The sequence below is a fragment of the Hydra vulgaris genome, chromosome 02, assembly GCF_038396675.1.
Source record: "Hydra vulgaris chromosome 02, alternate assembly HydraT2T_AEP".
In the NCBI taxonomy this organism is placed as follows: Eukaryota; Metazoa; Cnidaria; class Hydrozoa; order Anthoathecata; family Hydridae; genus Hydra; species Hydra vulgaris.
Window position 1 is genome coordinate 29,268,704 of NC_088921.1, and position 12,739 is coordinate 29,281,442.

General features: G+C 28.8%; 1 long non-coding RNA gene across 1 annotated transcript; it reads right to left on the reverse strand.

Annotated features, from left to right (window-relative positions):
- Positions 1-1,214: 1,214 nt before the first annotated feature.
- Positions 1,215-2,985, reverse strand: LOC136076472 (uncharacterized). The gene is made up of 3 exons (XR_010636300.1): positions 2,393-2,985; positions 1,832-1,927; positions 1,215-1,620 (listed from the first exon to the last, which is right to left on the reverse strand). It is a non-coding gene; the product is annotated as an uncharacterized LOC136076472 (long non-coding RNA).
- Between the last annotated feature and the right edge of the window lie 9,754 nt (positions 2,986-12,739).

Below are 12,739 nucleotides of genomic sequence, written 5' to 3' on the forward strand. Positions count from 1 at the left end.
TAAAATCGAGATAGGGTAGAGGGGGGCATATCGGAACAGTAGATAACAGTACAATTATGCCTGAAGTCTTGTATCTTAGCTAAACATCTTTTTTTTTTAAGATTTTTTTGATAAAATATTTTAAATTATTGTACTTTATTATTGTGAAAAAAAAAAAAACTTTAACAATACCAAAATACATTAAAAGTATTAAAACGCATCAATAAGTTTGCGAAAAATAAAATTTGCGTATTTTCTTAAGCGATACAATGACAAAAGATTTATCTTGAGCTATTGCTAATTGGCTTTATTTATAAAAAGTTTATATTATTCAGAGAGTATTTTTTATCCTCTTTTTGAATCTGGTTTTAAAAAAATATCTGGAATTAAACTTTTTGAATAGTATTAATTTCAGTAAAATGACTTTTGTGGTGCGTTTCGGGACAACAAGTTATATAATTGACTATTACTACCATTTCGTGATGCTGTTTACAGTTTGATGATTTTATTATTAATCAAAAGTATAATTTATAAAGTATTATTTTCCTTATTTAGAAAAGCAATATTAGTAATAAATCTAAAGAAATTCTTATTTTTATAACTTAACCTGATTATTAATAGTGTTTAATGTAAACCGAGATGGTTAGAAATTATATAACAAAGATCAATCATCCAAAGTGGGATGAAATGCAATTTTAGCTGTGAGTAAAAAGGAACTTAGAACTAGAAATTTTTGCTATACATAGACATATTGCTAATAAATAAGCCAGCTCATCAAAAATATTGCCAAACAGTTTCAGGATATTTATTGTGTGATTCATGCGATTCATAATAATTTTTGTTTAATTTTGAATATAGTAGTAGTTACCAATTTAATAATATATAGGTTAGAGCAGAACGAAGGTATTTTATAATAAAACACAATTTTTTTTTTCAACATTTAGCTTTAGCAACATTTTAAGCTTAGTTAGTAGCAGTTCAAAATTTGAAATACGAAACAAAACAAAAAAATAGCAATCTAAATTCTAGCAATGATCATCTGCGTCATATAAAAATTAAATTTTGATTTCGAATTAAAAGGCCGTACTCTTAATAAGTTATAAAAATATATATTTAGCTTTTAAGTTAGAATGACATTTTAATTCAATATTAATAAGTCATATTAACTTTTAAATTTTAATTGCTTAAGGGTTAAAATCAAAAAGGTCTTAATATAAAAGTTAGAGAAGAAAAGATTTTGTTTATCATTTATATTCTTAAAAATTAATAATAAATCTAATTTCAAAATTCTTGTACAAAATTACTTCATAAAAAATTTTTATAAATTTATTATTATTTTTTTACATTAAGCTATATCTTTTGCTTTAGGATGATTTTTTATAAAATGTTCTTTAATAATGCTTTCATGCTGACTACAACCAATATGGCAGAATAATCTATTAAAATTGGTGAACTTAGTGTGATAACTTTCAACATAAACATCTATTCCTAATCTCTATTTTTGCTGTAAACACCTGTATCTAATCTCCATTATTCATTAAACTGATATACATGATTTTCAAGTAAATGCATTTTTGGTGTTACAGAAGCATCTAGTCATGTGAATCTATTAAAATTCGATAAGTTGTTTGATTGCTAAATCTAAAAATTGACAAGATTTTCCATTATACAATACACGATGACAAAATAATTCTCAATAACATCAAATTATAAAAACAAGTAGTTTACTGATGCACAGAGCACTGCAAAACTACAAAAGTAAAATCGAAAAAGTTAGTTAAATATTTACCAAGTTTCTGAATATCATTATCTTAGAAATAGTATGAACTATTTATATTATTATGAAACTTACAATGATATGAAAAAACTTTTTAAATTTCTGGCTCACTTTGATAGAAAGTAAGTTAACACCAAAACACTTTGATAGAAAGTAAGTAAACACCAGTATCTATAAATTCAAAGTCTATAACTAGCTTAGGAATCAAATTGAATAATTCAAGCAATAATTGATGCTATAATAAAAGATTAAAAAACATCAAAATAAGTCAAATCAACTCATAAATCCAGGCATTATAAAAATTGGGCTTCAAATATAATATTATATAAAATAATTTTTTTTTTCTTATATTTGATTAAACATTTTGTTGTATATATATACACACACATATATATACATATAACATAATTCATAACTTGAAAAAACAAAAAACTTTATCCTCCTTATTAAACTTTGTCAACCTATTTTGTACAAAATTTAAAAGTAAGTTTTATGTATCAATTTTAATTACAAAAACTTCATCCTTTTTATTAAACTTTATCATCCTATTTTGTACAAAATTTAAAAGCAATTTCTATGTATTAATTTTAATTACGAGTAAATTTAATGAATAATATTTTTATTTCAATACAATACCTTCTTTTATTTTTCCAATTCATAATAAAGTATTCTTGGTTTATATACTTTCTAAACATTTTCTGCACTTTTTGGCTCACACAAAACTTGTATTCTAACTGTATCTTGCAGAAGAGCAATTTTTTCAAGATAATCTGTGATAAAGCTATTCAAAAAACATGATTGGACATGCTTGAAAATGCATTTGTCAAATTCTGCTTCACCAATAGCTTTACTTTTTAATGCAAATTCTCAAACAAGTTTTATATCAATTAAACGACATTTATCTTCTAACATAATAAAAAATTTCAAGTAGATTTGCATTCAATTATGAGACATTTTACTCAATTATTTGGAGCTTTGAAAACGTTGTTATTTTTGATGTTCCTAAGAGTAGTAAAACACTTCATACACATTTTCTCTAGATAAATACACTGAGAATCTTTGATATATTTATTTCATATATTTATATATTTGATCAATTAAACTGTCTTTTCCTAAAAGATTTCCATATATTCTACATGCTCTTGATAACTTTAGTTGGTGATTAATCGCCGTAATTTACGGATCTATTTTTGTGAAAACTACCCTATTCAAAACCATTATATTTTTCTATAAAAAAATGACAGGTAATAAAGATTACTATTTTTGAAAAGATAAAAAGGAGGAGTATTATTAACAACTTATCAAAATCTTCCAAAGTTTTAGTTCTTCTACAATATAAATTAATGCTAATTTATATTGTAGAAATTTGCTAATAACAAAGTTAAATTGTTAAATTTGCTAATAACAAAGCTTTGTAGATCACAGTAAAGCGAACTTACTACTTCAAAATCTATTAAATTTTATACTTAATCAAGTTCATTTATGATCTGTTTTGCTTCATTTCACAAGAACTAGTTTACCAACAACAAAAAACACAAGCTAACTGGAAAACGAAAGTTTGGTAAATGAAAGACGGTTTGTTAAATGAAACACGGTTAATCAAAATAATGATATTTATGTTTGCATATAACGCACGCACAAAACAAAAGTTCATGTTTTAATAAGTATCGAATCACCGCGAATTAGACATCAAACTAATTAAAAAGGTCCACCCAGGACGAGCTACGAAGATGGTTCCTGAACTAAAGAACATGACATACCAAGAGAGACTTACAAAAATTGGTTTAACAATATTAGAAGAAAGGCGTAATAGAGGTGATGCAATTTAATATTTTAAAGTGATAAATAATTTCAACATTATCAAACAATATTACCCAAACACAATTGCAAGCTCAATTGTTTACTCGCTGGTGGAGTAAGGTAACCACTTACTCCACCAGCGAGTGGCGTTAGGAGTTACCCTCATCGTATTTCTAAGCAAGTAATAAAGAACCCTTCTTAAAGAAAAAAAGTTTTTTCAATTAGAATTGCGCCTATCTGGAATTAGCTACCGATAAAAGTCGTCAACGCCTCGTCAGTTAACTGCTTCAAGAACCTTTATGACAAGCACTAAAAAGTGCAACGGTTGCCATAACCAAGCAAACTGGTTTTATAGAACCTACTTTTAGAGGAGCTTAAACTTTATTATTATTATTATTATGTACATATATGTATATATATATATATATATTAGGGTTAGACTTTTATGCAACCTCGTTTCCCTCTATCATAATTTGATAAGCTTTCATTTAAGATTAAATAAAATATTACATTCAAGACAATTTGATAAAAAAACCTCACGCACAAAATGATTTTAAGAATTTTATTTATTAGCTTTTTGGCCAAATTTTTGAAGTCACTGTAAGCATGTAAGCAGATACAAAATTGAACACAAGCTGTAGAGTTACATGCATACAACATTATATAGGTTCATCAAACGCACAAGGAAGTCAAATATTCACGATAATGTCATTAGAGAGGATAAATCTTAGTGGGAGGTTGTCCTTGTTGCGGCAGGAGTCGTGCAATTCTTGCATAACTTTGATGGTACGCTCGCAGCACTGGTTGCTTCGGGGAATGTTGATTGGAGAGTCATCTGTTTTCTAGTGGGTTTTCAAGCAATTGAGAGCTTTGGGGTAGTCATTCAACGCGGAAAAATTGACTGCTAAACCAATGGTCAGCCCATAAGTAAGAAATGAATGAACAGATTTTGCGCAACCTGATCCGGGTTTCTGGCATCAGAATAAATGCAAAAAGGGCTAGAATGGAACGAGAGTTCCAGCGTGCATTGCTGATGTTTGGGATCTGTTTAAAATTTACATTCCTCTCAGTTAAGTGACGGAAGACACGAGTGAGGTGGTAAAGAAACTTCATGTCATCTCCCCAGCCACCTGTTTCCTTAATCTCAGTTTTATCGTTGCTGCTTTCACTTTATCTCAATTGCTCATCAAATCCTGTACAAAGAAATACTCGATGTTTGGTGATTTAGTCGACCCAAGGAGCTCATTGTCCATGACAACGCGAAGAACGCGGTCTAGCACATGGTGCTGGCAACTGATGAACTTGGGTTTGAGGTGACTTTTCTCTTCGAACATTTGCTGCAGCCGAACCATAACGCTTGTCTTCTAGCCGGCATTTACGTTTGTTGTGTCGGTAACAATCATCACAACTGATCCCCACAGGTTGAACTCCTCTAACACATCCTGGAGTCCTTCTGCAATTGTTTGAGCTTTCCCATCTTTCAATTTTAGCGCAGTCAACTTAATTTTTTTAGATTCATTCTTGAGGACCACGGCCTGATATTCAAAGCCTTCAATGTGTTTGCCGTCAAAGTGTATTCTCCACTTCTCCAGATGAAGCGTGCTCAACAAGTGTTTCTTCACCTGATCAGCTCTCGTGTAGATATTCTTGTGGATTGCTGATTGACATGGGGTTAGGATTTCAATGCCCTTACCAGAAAGCTGGCGACACACTACTGCTGCTCCGTGGGACGACAGCTTTGAGCATGTAACAAGACGTCTTGCAATGCCTGTTGGGTTATGCTTCCTTTTGCTCATTGATGCTGCATTGTCATCCTACCAAGGACTGTCTGTACTGTTCTCGGATGAGTCCGTGCTACTTTCGGAACAATCAGGTAGCGCTAAGCTGGTAAGTGTGGACACAGTCGCTTCCATTGCCTTCTTTCGCTTGGATAGGTGGATGGTATTGGCACAAGCAAACTTGCCAGTCGAATAACCAACGTGATCTTTGCTCTCAATTCGCAGTTTGTAGAGGTTCTCGTCCTCTTTGCACAACCATTTGCCTTTCATCTTGGTTATGTCAAACAGTTCATTCAATGAATCAAAGTTTTATTTTTTACTGCAGCGTTCGTAGTCTTTCAGAAGTTTTGCTAGTTTTATACAAATGGCTTGATCAGATTCATTCTGTTCTTTGTCTGGTTTCCTTGTTCTTCTCCGTGTTAGAAGAACCTTTCTTGTACGACATGCTGTCTTCTTCTCAGTAACTGAAATAGGAAAAGTCTTGACGTCAATATTAATTAATTAACAAATTAAAGAAACTGTTATTAAGTTTTCAATTGAACTGTAATTGTTAATATATTTTATTTCAAAAGAAGCAAATAACGATTACAGAAAATGAAAAAGACAGACACTAATAAAATATTATATGCTCAATTATAATTTGCGAAAGAGTTAAATGTAACTTACCAAATAATACAAAGATCTCTTTATACTTAGATTATAGAGAATGCGCAATAATTAAAATAAAGCAATAATAATGTTGACACCAAACTAAGATAATTAAAACTCAATTACCCGCTTTAAACACCTCGCTTATATAACAGTTTATAGCAGACTGCAAAACAGCTGAAGAAAATTTTAGAACTCTACAGTTGCTTCTTGAACAATTGCATCACGGTGACATCACTGTCCAGGCTGACGACGAACAGCGTTATACAATGTTCTGGAAAATTTTATACATTTCTCTGCTAAATAAATTGTTGCACTAGTCGGTTTCATGACTTATGTTATGTGCAGTATATATATATATATATATATATATATATATATATATATATATATATATATATATATATATATATATATATATATATATATATATATATATATATATATATATATATATATATATATATATATATATATATATATATATATATATATATATATATATATATATATATATATATATATATATATATATATATATATATATATATATATATATATATATATATATATATATATATATATAGAGAGAGAGAGAGAGAGAGAGAGAGACGACAGCCTGACCACGGCTTTTTAGATATTTGATATGGTTTCAAAGATACGCAAAAAAATGTTCAACTGGACAATGCACAGTGAATCGACTCATACAATCTAGCTGGACAAAAGTCAATTCAAGGAATCAATTAGTAAATATTCCCATTGTATTACTGAATACTTCCTAGAGAAAATTTCAAAATGTTAATTAGTGCACGCGTTTTTAAGTGTTAAATCATTAGCGCTCAAGTGTCACTTAGAGATAAACATTTTCGTAAAAAAAATAGCTACAATTTGGCTGTGCAACAATAACATATAACTAATTTATTGTGAATAATAATTAACTTTGCTGTGATAGATTTTATATTAGAGGGTATGTACTTTGTATTTTATTGAAAACTTATTTAAAATAATTGGCATAAATGATATTCTGTAGATTTAAAAAAACTATGTTAAACTTGCAATTTCTTTTTCGTTTTTTAATTTTCAATGCGTGTAACTAATTTTATCCATATATATCCTGGAAGGCGAAGGCGTCTAAATATAAAAATTTGGCTGCTCGCGTCTGCCCGTTTCATTTTTATTTAAATTTTTTCAGACAGAGTGTATTCTATTACAAAGTTGGAGTTATTTGAAGAATTCATTCAAAGGAACGAAATTCTATTTTGTGTAAATTTATTTTGAAAGACTATACTACAGAAGATGTTGATTCGAAAAAATATACAGTTAAAAATGGCAAGCATATCCGTTAAATTTACGCAAAAGTGGAATGCAGCCAATAGAAATATGGATCATTTTAAAATAAAAATAAAAGTTGCTTAGAGGGCAATAGTTTAGAATTTAAAATAAATTTTCATCGGTCCTGTGCTTCCACAACATCTGAAGGAAGTCGGACTAAAGGTTGGTCAAAGAAAAACTTTAGACTCATCTCTAAAAACCAAAAGACGTAGAGTTAAATACTTATTGCAATCGCGGAGTGCCAACAGAATTAATAACAGCTACTGAAATAGTACATTGTTTGTCGGGTCAAAGAAACATAGCTACTTCTATAAGAAAAAGTACAGTAACCTTAGATCTACTGATGTTATTTGTGGTAGCAGGGAGTTGAGTAGCGATGAGGCATTTTATTGTTATGTAGATTCCAAGTGTACTAGTCACTCTTATAAACAAACAAGAAAGTGGTCAATTAAAGCAGGGCATAAAGTGTTTCCGTCTTAGTATAATTTATGTATATCCAAAAGGTTGTGTTACTCTCCAGAAGAATTTATTTCTATCTCAGAAACACGAGCTGAAATTAAACTTCAAGCTATATTGAATAAAACAACTGAACGTTTAATTGAAACACTAAGTCAATTTGCCAAAAATACATTCTCTAATTTGTCGCTTATATTAATAAGCAAATGGGGATGTGACGGATGTTCTGGCCACAGTACCAATAAACAAAGATTTGAGAACTCCAATGCTAATGGTGAGTTTCTGCTTGTGTTTGCGTTTGTCCCGTTGAGATAAGGTGATGACTCTAATACTATTATTTGGAAAAATTCTTGTTCATCGTCAACACTTTATTGCCGACCAATTAAATTCATATTTTCAAAAGAAACACTGGAATTTACTGTAATCGAAACTGATAAAGTTTTAAAAGAAATATCTGAGCTTCTTCCAACACTATGTACTGTTGGTGAATTTAAATTTATTGTGAAAAACAAATTTAAATTCACCGTCTGTCATTGTAAGTAACAATCTGTTACTTATTACAATGACAGACGGAAAAGTATATAATGCTATAACCGATACGCGCTCTATACAAAAATATTATATTTGTGGTGCTACTCCAGAAATGATGTATGGTGAATTAAAAGGTATGGTTGATAAAAAATAAAATTATAATTTCGGTTTGTCTACCTTGCATGCTTGGATACGTACTTTTGAATACTTGCTACACATTAGCTACCGTCTAGACATTAAAAAGTGGCAGCTAGAGGCAATGAAGATAAATATCGATCAGAGAACGTTCGGAAGAGATTGGACAAAAGTTAAGAAAACAAATGGGACTTATTGTGGATAGACCGAAAGCTCATTATGGCAATACAAATGATAGCAACACAGCTTGCAGGTTTTTTTTAAATCCAGAAAAGAGCAGAGAGATTACAGGATTAAACGTCGAATTAATTAAAAAATTTAGTATTTTATTAAGAACTCTATCTTCTCGCCATGACTAATAGTGTCTAACTTGAAAAAATTTGTTCTGAGACAAGGACTTTATATTTATATTTATATTCGTGGTATTACATGCCCGTTACAGTGCATAAAATTTTAATGCATAGCACGGAAGTTATAAAGTTGTGTATTTTTCCGATTAACCAGCTCTCAGAAGAATCTCAAGAGGGACGAAATGAAGATTGAAAAAGATTCTGAGAACATCATGCTAGGATAAAGTCACGAATACAAATATGGATTTGCTGAATATGCTCTTAATAACATCTGATTCTGTTATCAATTCACTTAGAGAACTGCCAGCAAAAAGAAGCAAAAAATTGCCAGTAGAAGTTTTGAATTTGATTGTTCCAGCTCCAAGAATAGAAAATTGTAACTTGTCCAATGAATCAAATGATGAGTCATCTGAAGATTCAAGTGATGAGTGTTTGTTGGATATAAACGACTTCATTTTTATATTGCTATAGTGGTTGTTGTAATGAGGGGGAATTGGGGGTTGTAGGCGAGGGTTTTTCCCCCTATCCTCCCGAAAAAAAACTTTCAAGTTCTTAAAATCACGGTAATTATTTAATAAAACAACAAAATGTTATTTATTTCAACCTTTCATGACTAGAACAATGGAATTCGTGAACAAAATACTTCTGTCCAGCAAGATTGTATGATTCACTGTGCAATGGAAAGACAATAACAAAGTTAAAATTCATTAAAAAATGAAAAAAAAGTCTTAACGCAAATCAACAAAAAATCTACTAAAAAAAAAGCTCAAAATATTGTTAACTGTACAATAAATTATAACTAATTACATTGATGACTACGTTTGGAATTATTAACTTCTTAACTTCGGTCTTTCATAATGTTTTTATAAAATTAAGCGACTCTTTAATTTAAATAAATTAACAATTTATTTTTAATGATCGTTTAATAAGGTAACAAATTTTGTTCTATTAATCAACGAAAGTTGCATAATTTCTTCAACACGTTTCTAATAATACAAACCCTACTTGAAATATTTAATAAATGAAAAAGTCAATCTTTTTCAAAACCATTTTAAGCTTTGTTTTGTTAACAAAGTTTTTGAAAATATATTTAAATAATTCTTAGTAACATGATAAACTAAAGGCAAAAACAATTGAAAATATGCAATGAAAATATTAAAATGTTCTTTGGCTATTTCTTTTAATGTTAGAAATAAATCAGCAATAACCAGACCCTTGAATCAGCTGTTTGTATTGAAACTGCGGGCTAAGTATGCAATTAATAAATTTATATATTGCTTAAGTCTATATTATATAAAGTATATTATGAATTAACAGGCTTCTGCAGGATTATGGACGTAAAATTTATTTATTATTTTACGCCCTTGAATAAAATTATTAAATATATAATATATTTAATAAGTATATTTTATTCTTGTTAAATATATAATTTTTTAAAAATAAAATTTCTGGGTGGAAAAGTTATTTCTTAAAACTAGAAACATTTAAGGTAGATTAGATTAGGGTATTATGAGCACCCCTAGTGGGCACGCGTCGTCCGTTAAACGTCTGACGGACTTCCAGACGTCCGTAAGACGTCCGACGGACTTCCCCCAGAAAATTTTCAAGAATAATTATGTTGGATCCAAAATCTTTGCGAATAAACAATTTTTAGGGACCACTATTCATGATCCACTTAGATATTTGGGCACCCAAAAAAGTAGTGAATGTACTATTTTACCCAGACCATATGATAATATGAGCACTTTAAATTAGCTCAAAAAAACAACATTAATTAAGTAAAGAAATACCAACCTGACTATTAGATTTTGGAATATAACTAATTTATGGAATATAACGATTCGTTATTAACAAAGTTTATCATTAAAAGATCAAATTTTAGGCAACTTTTAATTGAAACAATACAACTTTGTTTTACGCAAAAAATAAATAAATAATTTAATTCGTAACTTTTTAAATTTATTAATTCAAACTTTTAAAGGACAATAATTACGCGAGATACCAGCTTTAGAAAAAATGTTGGTAGACTATTTGGACCAAGACTTTTGTCATTTTTAAGAGTATAACTTATGAGATTTGTTTATTATTTATTAGTCTTATTTTCAGTCATGGGACAAATGAAAAAAAGAATAAATATTAGGTATTTTAAGAAAGTTCCCAAAAAATAGATTTAGAAGGAATAATTTTTTGAAGTTGTTAGTCCTGAATAGCCGCAAAATAATTATCAAATATATTCTATGATCTGAATGGCTAAAAGACTTGGTATTTGTAGAAGGTTTGATATTTATGATTTCTTTAAATTCTTTCCAAGTATTTATATTATTGAAAAAAAAAAGTTATTAAAAAAGATATATAGTGTATAAAACGACCTTTTATGCACTATAATGTCTTAATAAATTGCTAATTTTATTTCTGTTATTGCGTTACTTAACAAAAATATAATAATCTTTTTTTCTAACATAACACCTTTCTAAAAATCAATTTACATGAGCCTTTCTAAAATTCAATTTACACGAACCTTCAAGTAGAACATGTACGGACGAGCAGTTAGAACTGCTCGATGCTAACTAACAGAATGAAACGTGCTTAGTGTTTTTTTTTTAGGTTTTTGGAAATTTACAGAAATGGAAAAAGCTGTGACAAATCTTGAAAAAGACCTCTTTATTTAGAGGAAATTAACCGGATTACCGATTAAATAATTAAAACTTTCCTATTTATAAAAACATAAATTAGAAAATTATAATTAAAATTGTTATTTAGTTAAGTATTCAGCATTAAAGAGCAACTTTCTTTATAAAATTTTTTAAAGACTACTTTTTTTCTATAAGAACCATTTTATTTGGCGTATGTCAATCTATAAATAGCATTACGCTTAATCAGTTCAATATAAATTTTAGTATTACTAAGCAAGAGATCCTGCTGCATATACAACAATTTTATGTTTTAAACTCTCTTAAATGTTTTTCCATCTTAATTTCATCAAAAAATTCAGATGAAGTCCAAGCTTCTTCAACTGATTTTTGCTAAAAACATTCCAATCTTTTTATATGAAAATCAGTTCATAAAGTAAACAGAAAGTTCTTCTTGAAAAGTGTTATGTCACATCAAATTGCTAAAATAAACGTGACTAGCTGATTGACCGATACCAAGCCAATCAGCTAGTCACGTTTTTTAAAAAAGTTTTTATTTTGAAATTTCCAGCGGCCGTATTCTCATCTCTCCGTTAAGCTTAATGGAGCGATAGTCAAAAATTTCTTTTAAATTACATTAATAAAAAATTTATTTAAAATTATAATTTTTTAAACATGTTTTTTTTTTGGTATAAGTTTTATTTTAACGAATTTATATAAATTTTCGTTATTTCTTTACTTAGAAATATTGTAATGAAATTTCAGAGATGAGAATACGGCTGCAGTGCTATTGCAGATTAGTGTTGCTGTTTTGTTTTTAAGTAGTTTGAATTTAGATATAAATTAAAAGAATATTTGATAATAAAAAAACGATTTATTTTTGACTGACAGTAACAAGTGTGGTAGCTAAACTTTTCAAATTAGTTGAAGTTTATAACTACTTTGATCCAATGAAAAACTCAAAATTAAATACAAAATTTTTACGAAGGTAGTTTAATAAGCTAATGGACAAAATATAGATTTAAATGGAAGTAAGAGCTCTATAGTTTATATTGATATCACAGTGTTAAAAATATTTTCATATTCATATTTTAATTTGTAATTTAGTAAGCATTTATCTCCAAGATCTTGTTTTTCGTCCATTTTTGTTTCCCTTGTAAACAGCAGCAAATATAGAGTGAACTACCCTGGCAGAGACTTTAAAGAAACCAAACCCGAGACTGCTATATAATAAATATAAAAATTATTATATTAACAATATTGTAAAATACAAAATTTACTTGAAAATATCTCAAGACAGTTTATAGGTAAAAAAAAGAGAAA